Source organism: Nycticebus coucang, chromosome 7, assembly GCF_027406575.1.
Source record: "Nycticebus coucang isolate mNycCou1 chromosome 7, mNycCou1.pri, whole genome shotgun sequence".
Classification (NCBI taxonomy): Eukaryota; Metazoa; Chordata; class Mammalia; order Primates; family Lorisidae; genus Nycticebus; species Nycticebus coucang.
This window is the reverse complement of record NC_069786.1, coordinates 6,235,670-6,249,871: the sequence shown is the minus strand read 5'-3', so window position 1 is coordinate 6,249,871 and position 14,202 is coordinate 6,235,670. Positions and strand designations below refer to the sequence as shown.

General features: G+C 47.1%; 1 protein-coding gene and 1 pseudogene across 1 annotated transcript in view; both read right to left on the bottom strand.

Annotated features, from left to right (window-relative positions):
* Nucleotides 1–14,202, bottom strand: part of ARHGEF4 (Rho guanine nucleotide exchange factor 4) — a 219,169-nt gene that overhangs the window by 187,846 nt on the left and 17,121 nt on the right. The window lies entirely within an intron of this gene.
* LOC128589889 (splicing factor 45-like) lies at nucleotides 10,614–13,856 on the bottom strand (annotated as a pseudogene).

The window sequence follows — 14,202 nt, the reverse complement described above, 5'->3', positions numbered from 1 at the left end:
CCCTGTTGTCCCTGCACCTGTGGTGCAAGTCGGACCCAGGCTGCCTTGCAGCCTTCAATAGCGTGCTCTACGAGCAAATGCTAAGCGTTTGCATGTGCGCCCAGGAAGCTCGTGGATAGCCTGGTACGCATGTGCAAGGCTGGCACAGGCCAGGGGCTGTCCTGCTTGGCACAGGTGGACCACCACAAAGCCTGACCTCAGCCCCAGGCTGCACGACGGCCCCGTGAAGTGCTGTTGCTCTCAATTTACACATATGGAATTCATGTCCTGTCCCTCTACCCCTGTGTATCCCACTCCTTGCAACTCATAATCCTGAAACAACAGGGAAATTCTTCCCTCTCTGAGGAGCTGGCAGGAAAACAGTCTCCTTTCTAGTGACGCCGTTAGAAGCCCCACTAAAAGCCTTGCAGAAGCCAGACAAAAGAACTTGCCAGCAGCGAGATTTGTGATTGTGCCCAGTGGTCACGAGGAAGGGACACACAATTGGCATGATTCAGCTCCAAAGAGGGGGCGCAGAGGAAAGCTGGAGATGCAGGAAGCCAAGCCCTGGAACAGGGCCTGGACAGGGGGCCCCGTAGGGCCCTGCTTTGGTACAGGAAGGGCCTGGGGGTGCAGAAGCCACCAGGGCCAGGCTTTCTAAGACAATCTCAATTTCCAAATTTCATCTGCTGTCGACACACCTTGCTAGTGGCTCTGAAATCTTTGGAGCAGGGATTGTAGATGGGACATGCCTGGTACAGGGCCTGTGTCTCTCACTCACCCCTCTGCAACTCTCTGAAGCTTGAGCTCTGTGTTTTGATAGCCATCAAAGGAAGAGCTCATTCACTTTACCAGCAGGGTGGGCTGCTAACAAGGGGCTCTAACGCACTTCTAGAAGGCTAAGCCTGCTCCCTGCCTAGGAAGGAACTAATACTTCCCAGCTAGGCCCATTGCCTGCCCTTCTCTAAACTGCTTCCGTAGCACCGTGAGGCACCGTCGTTCCCTTTGCAGACGTGCAAGATGGCACTCTGGAAGGCTAAGAATTTACCTAAGGTCCGTACCGACAGGTCCAAGATCTGAAATCACATTCCATCAGCTCCTACAGCCATCTGTTCTATGGGTCTTCAGGGAGAAGAATAAATCTCAAAACCGGGGAGATAAAGTCTCCCTTTTACTTGCTCCACTGGAGGGATGACAAAAAGTGTTTGATTTTTCATTGACAAGGGATCCAAGAGTCAAGGACCTGGGGGAATGGCCCCAAGGTCCCCAGGCTGCTGTCATGGAAAGTTTCCTGAAGTTGCAACCACAGAGTTCAGAAGATGCAACAGATGAAGAGACGGAAGGTCTGATGATTTGGGGAAAATGGCATAAAGTTAAGTAGATTTTTGCCCCATAGATTTCTTGACACCTTTGTCTATTAGTGGGCATTTAATTTTTTCTTTATTTTTAATCTTGTTATTTTTCTGGAGAAGGGGTCTCACCGTGTCACCCAGGCTCCTGGTGTACAGCAGCACGCTCTTAGTTCACTGCAGCCTCAAACTCCTGGGCTCAAGTGGTCCTCCCACCTCAGCCTCCTGAGTAGCTAGGATTACAGGAGTGTGCCATTGTGCCTGGCTGTAAAGATGGGGTCTTGCTATGTTGTTGGGCTGGTTTGAACTCGTGGCCTCATGTGATTCTCCTGCTGCCTTGGCCTCCCAAAGTGCTGGGATTACAGGCATGAGCCATTGTCCCTGGCACTCCCAGAAACATCCTAAAACTCCAGATGTAGGAAGCTGAGGTTTAAAAAGTCATTTGTTCAGGCCAGCATAGGGTCACTAGAGCTGACCTGCACCTGCTCGTGGGCTGGACTCCTTTATGACTCAAGAGTTGTTGGAGGGTAAATTGATGTGACTGTCAGAGCCTGTCTACCACTGACACCAGAGGTGGGGGATGGTCCTGCACACTCTGATGCTTGCTATGGAGTTACCAAGGGCCAGCACTTTCTGTTTGGAGCCTCGGTTCCATGGTGGACAGCACTTAGGTCCAGGAGAGCTGAGGACTGAATGGCAACATGCATTTTGATACCTGGCACATAAGGAGGACCCCACCCAGGGGGACAGAAGACCTTGCCTTCCATCCTGGCTCTAGCCCAGACTGTGTGGGGAGGTCAACTCTCTGGTCTCAGTCACCTCAACATGCAGGGTTCTGACAAGGCCACACGGGAACAGGTGCAGGGAGGACCATTCTGACCCAAAGTCCAGAGAAGAAGGAGTAGCTGGAGAGCCCATCCCTGGACAATGTCCTGGCAGCTGACAGCCCGAGGGGGAGTCCCTCAGCTGAGGAGGCTCCTGCCCAGGTCTGCACACTCTGTGCTCATTTCTGCTCTTCATCTCCTTGCACTTGTCCCCCCACCTGAAGTCCAGTTACTCCTGAGGCAATCCTCCCCAGGGCTGAGCTAGATCCCACTCTTCCGGTCAGCCTTTCCTTGCACTTTGAGCCAACACCTTCTCCCCTGGGTTAGGGAGGATGCCCCAGGGAGACAACACCCCCTGTAGATGGGATGCCCACAAGGCTTTGTGAGGGAATGACCTGGAGGGTCAGAGGCAGGGGGACTTGAACATTACACCAAAGCCCAAGCCTCTGGTTCTCAAGAATTAACAAGCGAAAGTACAAAACCATTCTCTACCCTTTTCCTCCAGGGTGTGACTCAGCAAGAGGTGGCCATTCCCCAGATGAGGAAGGGCATGTCGCACGCAGATATGTTGGCTCCTCGCTCCGGCCGGGCCGGCACCTGAGCTCCCTGGTGTCCCTGGCTGGCCGGCTTCTTCCTTCCACACTCTCAGTTCCCTCTGACAGTAATGGGCATTGCTCCCCAGCAGCTTCTACACTCCTTCTAGTTCTAGACACAGTCCCTGAGTCATCTCACTCCATCATGCCTTCAAGTCCTGCCCACGTGCTGGGTGACCACCAGCCCCCAGACCTGTGGCCCTAACCACCTCCCAGAGCTCCCTGTTTACCGCGTGGGTAAATCCCTCTTCAGTCAGCAATACCACCATCTACCCAACCAGTGCAGGCACCCAGGCCCCTCTGACTTCTCCCCTCACCCTCCCATGTGCTCAGGGCAAATCCTTTCCTCTGTCCTCTGCGGCCGACCCTGCTGCGCCTACATGGCACTGACCCAGATTACTCCACAGCTGCCCAGAGACTCTGCAGCTCCCACCTGCTCCTCTCACTCCTCTGTGGCCAGACAGCTCTCTCCAAGCCTCAAGCTCAACAGTTTCATCATATCACCCCTCCAGTCAAAATTTGTGAAACACCTGCTATGGCAGGCTGAATAGTGGCCCCCAAGACACCCTGAGTCCCTGAATCTGTGTTGCCTGTGAGGGCAAAGGGGACCTGACTGATGTGATTAAGAGTCTGAGCCACAACAGTAACCCAGATGACCCAGGTGGGCCCAGTGTAACCACAGGGTCCTAAGAGAGGGGTCACAGAGTGGGAGGAGGGGATGAGGTCAGGAGGAGCAGAGAACAGAGTGACACCTGTCCAGACGAAGGACCAACTTGCCAAGGAGAGTAGGTGGGCATGAGAAGCGGAAAGATACAGGAAAAAGATTCCCCCTTCTGGACCTTCCGAAAGGAACCAGCCCTTCAGACAGTTGGGTTTTAGCCCAGCTAGTCTGACTCTGGGCTTCTGTCCTCCAGAACTGTAAGAGAACACATCTGTGTTATTTTAAGTCACTGTATTTGTGGGAAATGTTATAGCAGCCACAGGGAACTCGTACATTCTTCGTAACATCTGTAACAAAATTCGACCACCTTAGAGTGTAGATGTAAGGCTATGTTAACCAGTGTGATGAAAATGTGTCAAACGGTCTATAAAACCAGTGTATGGTGCCCCATGATCGCATTAATGTACACAGCTATGATTTAATAAAAAATAAAAATAAATAAAGTCCTCCTTCCAGCCTGCTCTGGCCTCTGCCTCTCTTGCCTTTTCCTTCAGTGTCATGCCACACCCAGTGCTCCAGCCGTACGCGATCCTTCACCTGAGTCCCCTAAAGACGCCGTGCTCTCTTACACCTTGCACTGCCGCTGGTCTCTCTACCTGGCATACCTCCCCTGCCCCTACACTGGCCCAGGGCAGCAAGGTCTCAGCTCCCCTGGAAACCCCCCTGTCGGCCACCACCGCCAATCCTCACATCCCGGCAGGTGACTATCTGCCATTTCCAGGTTCCTTAGCCTTGTCCTTGCCCTAGCCTTACAAAACATTCTTCAGTACGAAGTTCGAGCTCCAGGTCCAGGTGAAGGAATATAAGAGATCTTCCTCAGAAATCCCACAAGTAATGTCTGTCACCCTCAGTGGTGAGAAACCAGAAGCTTTCTCACTAAATTAGAAACAAGTCAAAGAAGTCCACTGTCACCTCTCCTATTCAGTGTCACACTGGAAGTCCCGGTTAATGCAATAAACAAGAAAAGGAAATAAAAAGGCATGCACATTGGAAAGTATGAAATAAAACCCTGTTCACAGATGACATTACTGTCTATGTAGAAAATTCTAAGAAATCCATTATAAAAAGCTCCTAGGCCTAATACATGAGTTCAGCAACGCAACAAGATGCAAAGTTAACACCAGAAATCAACTACTTTTCTAATATAGTAGCAACAAACAATTGGAAATAAAAATTTAAAAAGCAGTAGTGGTGTGTACAATGGCTCCAAAAATTAAATACTAGGCATACGTCCTAAATACCTATAGCATGTTAACGCTGAAAATTACAACCCTTGATGAAAGAAATCGAAAGAACCCTAAATGAATTGAGAGACCTGCATGTTCATGGATTGGAAGGAGAGAGAAAGAAAGATGTCACATCTTCCCAAACTGATCTGCAGATTTCATGTGATAATACCCAATATCCTCACAGGATTTTTTACTGGTATAGACCAGCAGATTCTAAAATTTGTAGAGAAAAATAAACAAACTAGGATAGGCAGCGCAACATAGAAGAATAAAGTGCTGGACATCATGCTTCTTGATTTGAAGGGCAGAGACACAGAAATCAGTGATACTAAGGGTGCAGGAAAGGACCCACACAAACGTGGCCAATGAAGTCTTGGCAGAGTCACAAAGGCAATTCAAGGAAGAAAGACGTCTTTGCAATGAATAGTGTTGGAACAGTTATGCGTCCTCACAGAAACAAAATGATACCCACCACCACCAACAGAAGTTGGAGGGCAGTGGAAACCTCAGGGGTGAGGAAGGAGGACGCACCTAAGTGGTGAGACTGTAAGTTCTCATCCAGGTGAGGTGGCTCACTCCTGCAATCCTAGTGCTCTCAGAGGACAAGGCGGGAGGATCACTTGGGCTCAGGAGTTCCAGACCAGCCTAAACAAGAATGAGAAACCTGTCTCTACTAAAAATAGAAAAATGAGCTGGGTGTTGTGGTGGATCCGACCCCTACAGTCCTAGCTACTGGATAGGCGGAGGCAGGAGATTTCTTGCACCCAGGAGTTTGAGGTACAGTGAGTTAGGCTGAGGCAACTGCATTCTAGCTGGGGCAACAGAGTAAGACTTCGTCTCAAGAAATTAAAACATAAAAATAAATAAATAAATGTAAGTTCTCACTCTTTAGGGCTGTGGACCCCAATCCCTTGGCCATGGGGTACTGGCACCAGTCTCTGGCCTGTTAGAAACTGGATCGCACAGCAGGAGGTGAGTGGTGCGTGAGCCAATGAAGTTTCACCTGTATTTACAGCTAGTCCCCATCGCTGACGTCACCTCCTGAGCTCTACCTCTTTAACACCAGGGAGGAATTAGATGCTTACAGGCACCTGAACCCAACTGTAAACTGTACCTGTGAGAGATCTGAGCGAGATTCTAATGCCTGATATCTGAGGAGAGCTGTGTGTGACATGCTTGAATCATTCTGAACCCTCCACCTCCAAGTCTGTGTAAAAACCGTCTTCCATGAACCCGTCCCTGGTGTCAAAATGGTTGAGGACCACTGCTCTAGGGGACACACCTGAGTGGGATTTGGGGGTCATACTGTTACCACCTCTGGCAGATAGGATTTTGGCCTCCACGACCTTTGTCCCCGGGTTATGTCCCCCTGTTATGTAACATGGCAAAAGGGACTTTGAAGATAGCACTGAGGTCACTAATCACCTGACCTTAAAGTGGGAGATAATGCTGGGTTATCCAGATGAACCCATTGTAACCTCAGGGTCCTTGCAAATGGAAGAGGAGGCAGAAGAGACCAAGTCTGAGAAGCTGTGAGGACAGAGGCACAGGCAGAGTGCTGCCACGTGAGACGTAGCTGTAGCCCCGACTTCACAGATGCAGGAAGGGGCCAGCCACGGCCAGGGAAGGTGCTGGCCTCAGAAGAGAATGCAGCCCTGCTGACACCCTGAACTTAGCACAGCGAGACCCTCTTCAGTCTGACACACAGAACTGCAGGATAATTAACCGGTGTCATTTCGAGCCACATGGCTTGTAATATTTATTTCAGCTGCAATAGAAAACTAGGCAATCTAATGACAATTAAGGTTATGGGGGGTGGGAAGAAGAAAGAGGGACGGAGGGAGGTGGGTGGGGCCTTGGTGTGTGTCACACTTTATGGGGGCAAGACATGATCGCAAGAGGGACTTTGCCTAACAATTGCAATCAGTGTAACCTGGCTTATTGTACCCTCAATGAATCCCCAACAATAAAAAAAAAAAAAGAAAGAAAACTAGGTAATCATTCTGCTAGGGGTTTTAAGTGGCATTTCCTGCATGGCTAAGGACACTGAACATATAGCATTCATGTTTTTACTTTTGCCATCTGTGTATCTTTTTTGGTGAAGTGTGTGTTTACATCTTTTGCCCATTTTTAATTTAGTTGTTTCATTCTTTACTGTTTGGTTTTGAGAGTTCTTAACATGTCCTGGATACAAATCCTTTACTGCATATGCAACTTGCAAATATGTTCTCCATCAAAACTTTGTTCTACTCAGCAGAGTCTTATAATCCCTCCTTGCACTGGGGGGGCCATGGGTCAGTGGTCCCATTTCTGAGGAGGATTGCATTTTCTGATAAGAGTTCTGACTAGGAAATGCAAGATTTTATATTTTGGCGTACAAGTACCGCGTATCAGAATAACCGAGCTCTAAAGAGACAGATTTTAGGAGATGCTAAGTCTATTTTATTTGGCACCATGTTTTCTACCTTGTAAGTGGCCACTGTACTTATTTAGAAGGCTGGTCTTGGGTGGCATGAGACCAGGCTCTGCACTCGACACAGTATTTTATCCGTCTCCAAAAACGTTGCCTGGTTTAGGTTGCTGGACCTCACTTAACAGCACACAAGGAAAGAGCCCAGGGATCTTAGTCCACAATGAAACGTGACAGCCGAAAGAGCCAATTCCATACTGAGACATGCTGACCCACACATCCCTACACAAGGAGAATGGAGTGTGAGTCAGACCACAAAGTTCTCCTTTCTGCCCACACTCAGGTGCAGACTAGCAGAGGTGATCACAGCATGAGGATCAAGGTGGGGGAGAAGTTCAAGGGCCTGCTGAATGCAGACGATTAAGGAACCATGCACATGTAACCCTAAGGAGAAACAAAAAATTACTTCAGGCAGAAAAATAAATGACCTTTGATTATTAACTGTCTGTGTCATAGGCAGAGCCTGTGCGATGGCGTGAGGTAGAAGGCATGCTTCTCGTCATTGTGGGCAGGACTTGTTACATAAGCAAGGGCTTGATTATGAAATTTACAACCACAATTTAAGATTTTGAAGAATTCAGGGAGGTTTCCTATCTTTAAAGATTTGCTTATTCTGGATAGCTCCTATAAAGGCATTACGTGGTCTTTTGCGACTGGCTCCTGTCACTAGGCATACACGTTTAGAGATTTGTGTACATTATTGGATGTGTCAATAACACATGCTTTTGCTGATAACCAATATTTCATCATATGAATATGCTGCAACTTCATTATCCTCCCAACTGCTGACGGATATATGAGTTGTTCACAATTTCACAAAGTCATTTGGAATACTGGCACACAAGTCTTTGTGGGGATGAATGCTTTCATTTCTCTTTGATAAATGCATAGGAGTGGAATTGCTGGGTGCATTGTGTGGTTTGCGTGCTATAAAGGAATATCTGAGGCTGAGCAATTTATAAAGAGAAGAGGTTTATTTGCCAGACTGTACCAGAAGCCTGGTGCCAGCACCTGCTTCTGGTGAGGGCTTCAGAAGCTTCTAATTCCAAGGTGGAAGGGGCAGGGTGTGTCCCACGGCAGGAGGAGCAAAGAGCAGAGGGTGGCACCAGGCTCTTTTAAACAAACAGCTCTTGCGTGAACTAATAAAGTAAGAGTGAACTTATTATCATGGGGAGGGTGCCAAGCCATTCGTGAAGGGTCTGCCCCCATGACCCAAACACCTCCCAGCAGGCCCTGACGCTGGGGACCCAACTTCAACAAGAGGTTTGGAGGGGCCAAACATGGAAACCATACCACCGAGTCACAAGGTAGTTCTATATAACAATTTGAGAACTTCCAAACTGTTCTCCAAAGTGGATGCACAGCTTTATAATCCCACTAGAAATGTACGAGGGTCCCAACTTCTCCATATTCTGGCCAACATTAACTTCTATACTTTTTACTGCAGCCATGCTAATAGCTGCAAAGCGGTGTCTCATTGCAGTTTTGATTTGCATTTCCCAACTGCTGATTATGACAAAGACATTTTTATATGCTTACTGGGCATTTGTATACCCTTTCTGGAAAAGTGTCTATTCAAATCCTCCCCCCTCTTTTTTCCCGTGAAGACAGGTTTTCACTCTGTCACCCCAGTGAGAGTGCAGTGGCGTTCATCATAGCTCACAGCAACCTCAAACTCCTGGGTTGAACGGACCTTCCTGCCTCAGCCTCCAGAATACCTGGGATTACAAGCACCTGCCACAATGCCCGGCTAATTTTTCTATTTTTTTGTAGAGATGAGTCTCGATTTTGCTCAGGCTGGTGTAGAACTCCTGAGTTCAAGTGATCCTCACATCTCAGCCTCCCAGAGCACTAGGATTACAAGCCTGAGCCACTGAACCTGGCCCTTTCCCTACTTTTTTTTTTTCAGTGCTTCCAACTTCCTTTAATTAGAAAAAAATTACTTGAATATTTACATAATTTTTATTGCTGTTTATTGTAACAAAAAAAGTTTAACTAACTTGTAGGATCCATTCATTAATGTATGAAAATGAAATCTATCCCCCGAGAAGATACAGAAGACATAACTATAGCTGAATGTATCTTTTGCTCAGCAAATAGCATAAGTTAAGAGAAATTCTTTATTTTTTTAAGATAACAAACGCTAACATTTATTGATCATTTTCCATATATATACATGTATATGTGTATATATATATGTATATACACATATATATACCATTTGACATATTTTCATCACACTGGTTAACATAGCCTTCCTGGCATTTTCTTAGTTATTGTGTTAAGACATTTATATTCTACATTTACTAAGTTTCACATGTACCCTTGTAAGATGCACCGCAGGTGTAATCCCACCAATCACCCTCCCTCCACCCATCCTCCCTCCCCTCCCTCTCCTCCTTCCCCATATTCTTAGGTTATAACTGGGTTATATCTTTCATGCGAAAGCCATAAATTAGTTTCATAGTAGGGCTTAGTACATTGGATACTTTTTCTTCCATTCTTGAGATACTTTACTAAGAAGACTATGTTCCAGCTCCATCCATGTAAACATGAAAGAGGAAGTATTTGTATTATTGAATTGTAAGGGTTGTTTATATATATTCTGGATGTAAATCCTTTATCAGGTATATGATTTGAAAATATTTTCTCCCATTGAGTCAATTGTCTTTTAACTTTATCGTTAGTAATTTTGTTTGCAGCACAAGTTTTTAATTTGGATAAAGTACAGATTTACATAATTTTTCTTTTGTAATTTCTGCTTTTGATGTTGTGTCTAAAAAACCATTGCCTAAACCAATGGACGATGATTTATTATGTTTTCTTCTCTGATTTTGTTCTTCTTTTGCAAGACTGTTCTGGTTATTCAGGGCCTCTGAAATTCCATAGAAATTTTAGGATGAATTTTTTTTTTATTTCTGCAAAATACATCATTGAGTTTTTGATAGGGAATGCCCTGAATCTGTATATCAGTGATGCCAGCAGGACTGACATCATTAAGTCTTCTAATCCAGGAATATGGAATGTCTTTCCATTTGTTTGTGTCTTGTTAAATTTCTTTCAGCAAAGTTTTGTAGTTGTCAGTGTACAAATCTTTCACAGTGTGTAATAACCTCGGTGAAGTACGTTCCCAAGCATTTTATCCTTTTCAATGCTATTATAAAGGAAATTGTTTTCTTAAATTCCTTTTCAATATTTTTTTCTTTAAAGGATTTTTATACTATATTAAAAAAACACAAAACAGGGTGGCACCTGTGGCTCAAAGGGGTGGGGCACCAGCCCCATATGCTGGAGGTGGCGGGTTCAAATCCAGCCCTGGCCAAAAACTGCAAAAAAAAAAAAAAAAAAAAACTCACAAAACAAAAAAGGGTTCAACCAACATATTTCCTAGAAGTTTCTCCAAGAGTCTCAGCACCCAGCAGCCGTGGGGGCTGTGGCTTTGCTCCTCTGCCCAGCCCGTAGCTCACTTAAGGATCACTGGAGATGACTCGTGCTCTAGTTCTTAAAGTCAAACTTGTTCTGCCAAATCCAAGACCCTGAATTTATACAAATTGTAGACACATGCTTTAACCACCCATCCACCAAAATACCTCCCATTCAGATGAACGACAGCTTTAAATGTTGATTCCAGTCTCTCAGATTCTAAAAATATCCGTACTGCTTTGTCGTCTGGGGCCCCAGGGATTTCAGATGTCACACATTCTCCGACTTTGCCGTATTTTTCACATTCTTCCTTGGTTTCCACTTCCAGGTCTTCATCTACCTCTCCTGCACCAACCATGTTCCGTAACAGGACCACTTTAGTAAGACACTTGAGTATTTCAGGTAACGGATTTGAATCTGACTTCTTGGTTGCATCTGGGGAGTCACCTTTCTCTGTCTCGTCACCCACAATGATCTTGCCACCACGCTTGCTGGTCTTCTCCAGGGCTCAGGCCCTGCTCGTGCCTCCCCAGGCCCTGGCCCTCCGAGAAGCCACACTTCTGCACCATCTTATGTGCCACTGCGCCCCCATGTTAGCAAGGAAGGAGTTGCTGGGCCCCGTGGGAGACCTCGGTCTGTCCTGCTCTTCCTACACCGGGGGTGGGATAGCAGCCTTGGAAGACTGTGAGCGAGGTCTCGAGTCCTCTTCATAAGGAAAATCTCGAGGTAACTCTGTCTTTCTCTACCAGAGACGTCGGTGGAGCTCATACTTCTTTTCGGCCTCTCACTCATAATCTTCATCTTCATCAGATGGTCGTCTTGAAAACCCACTGGCTTCGTGCCTGACTTGACCCGGCTCTTGCCTGTCTTCTATTTCCTTCTGCCTTCCCAGCTCCCGCTGTCTCTGCCGCTCCTCTCTGTGGCACTTCACTACTTTCTTGTAGTCGTTAGGGAACATAGGGTCACACTCAGCAGCTAAAGAACCTCCCTGGCAGAAAACCCGCTGGGAACTGGATCCTTCAGCACCATGGCCACAGGTGGTGGTGTGTCCAGGACCTGCCTGTCATCTGAGGAGCCTCCTCGCTTTAGGTCAACGACTGGGACCAGAACTGTCCTTTGCTTTGTGCTTTGGCTCCTGGCCTGGGTGAGAGCTGCCTTCTTCACCTCAAGCTGAGACTGCAGCAGTTTCAAGTTTTTTGGACCAGCCTTCTGTGTTTGAGTCACTGGTCTCCACTCCCAGGTCATCATACAGGGACGTCTTCTTTTCAGTTTAATGCCGGCCCACCGGGTTGACTCTTCCCATGGGCCGTGGAGGCAGGCGGCGCTGGATGGCCCTCTGTGGATCACCCCCGCCCACCCCGTGGCCGGAGCCCACCCTCTTAAATTCCTTTTCAGATTGTTCATTCTTCCTTCTTTTTTTAATGTAGGCATTTACAGTTATAATCTTCCCTAAGCACCACTCAACTCCATCCCTTCAGTTTTTTATTTATTTATTTATTTGAGACAGACTCTTACTATGTCATCCTGGGTAGGGTGCTGTGGTGTCACAGCTCACAGCAACCTCAAACTCTTGGGCTTAAGCGATTCTCTTGCCTCAGCCTCCCAAGTAGCTGGGACTATAGGCACCTGCCACAACACCCAGCTATTTCTTTTTTAGTTGTAGTTGTCGTTGTTGTTTGGCAGGCCCAGGCTGGGTTCCAACTCGCCAACTCTGGTGTATGTGGCTGGTGCCCTAGCTGCTGAGCTACAAGCACCGAACCATCATCCTTTTCAGTTTTTTTTTTTGTTGTTGTTGTTGTTTGTTTTTTGCAGTTTTTGGCTGGGTCTGAGTTTGAACCTGCCACCTCCAGCATGTGGGGCCGGCACCCTACTCCTTTGAGTCACAGGTGCCACCCTTCCCTTCAGTTTGATGTATTTTGTTTTCATTCATCTCAAAGTATTTTCTATTTTTCCTTTTGCTTTCTTCTTGGATCTATGACTTCTATACTAAGAAGTATGTTGTTTGTGGATTTCTTGACTTCCCTCAGTTATTGATTTATACTTTAATTTCACGTTTGTTAAAAAAAGGCACTTTATATGATTTCAATCCTTTTAATTTAGGGGTCAGTTTTACGGCTCTAGCACACATTCTATTCTGTAGATAGTACTGAGTGTACTTGAGAAAAATGCATATTCCATTTCTGTTTGGCGGACTACTCTGAGATGTCTGTTAGGTCCATCTCATTGGTTTGCAGTGTTGTTCAAGGCTCCCGCATCCCTATGACTCTTCTGCTAGGTACTCTGTCAACGGTGGAAGTGTGATGTCACAGTCTCAGGCCATGCTGAGCGGCTGGAGTCTGAACAGCAAAGCTCTGCCACGTAGTACTCAGGCCACATGAAACCAACTCCAGTAAAACCCTGGACACAGGCTTGGGGTTTCCCTGCTTGCAACACTTCACACAGTTGTCACCCATCGTTGCTGAGGAGGTGAGCACTATGAGCCCCTCCACCGGGCCGGGGGACTCCTGGCAGGCTGCACCTGGTGTCTCCTGCACACCATCTCCCTGGTTTTCCCTCTGTTAATTTAAATATGGATCTCTTCACTGTAATAAAGTGTAACACAGAATGTAATAGCCTTTCCGAGTCCTCTGAGTCCCAGTGAACTATCCGCCCAAGGGTGGTCTTGACAACCCTGACTCATAAAGCTACAAGTTTCCTCTCGATCACCTTCCACCAAGAGCTCCACTGTTTTCGGCAGAATCTTAGAAATGAAGTTCTCCACTTTCTGTTCCAAATAAACAGTGAGCCTCCTCCCCTGGATCTCCAGGGTCCCCATGGCCTACCTCTCCCCTGGCAGGAGCTCTGCACACAAGGCTGGGTGGGGGCCTGCACTTCCTGAGTAATGCCCTACTCTGCCAGAGCACCTGACTGGCTGGCAACCCTGGTGTGCCCGTCCTGGCACGGAACTTCCACCCTATGAGTGAGCTGAGGTGGGGGTAAAAGGAGCCCCAGTCCTTCAAGCCTGCCGTGGCACAGGCTTCCACCTCATACACAGTGTGAGCTGGGCCTAGAAGGCAGCCCCAAACTCTCAGCAGTGCTTGCCAGGAACAGAGCTCCTGCAGCAGGGGCCGGGGTGAGAGCCACAGCAGCCTGCTCTCCTGGGATGAAATCGAAGCACCAGGCTGGGAGGAATGCGAGTGAGAGCCCCATATTCTTCTTGCCACATCAGCTGGGAGTAGAGCTTCCCCAGTGTGCGCCCCGCCTCATTTCCTAGGAAGAAGCGGGCCATGATGACTTCAAGTTCATGGAGTTGCCCTTGATAGAGTGAGTGTGCAATGTTTGCCCCCATGCCAGAGCCCAGGCCTAGGGCAGGGGGTTCAGCCCATGCCACTGCAATCTCTCAAAACTTACTAAATGCAGAATACAAATGCCTACATACAGTAACTAAGAAAATGCCATGAAGGCTACGTTGAACGGTTTGATGAGAATATTTCAGATTGTATATGAAACCTGCACATTATACCCCTTGATTGCACTGATGTACACAGCTATGACTTAACAATAAAAATAAATAAATTAAAAAAAACATTAAACACAATTATAGCCCAGAAAGGAGAAGAGGAGGATGAGGGGAT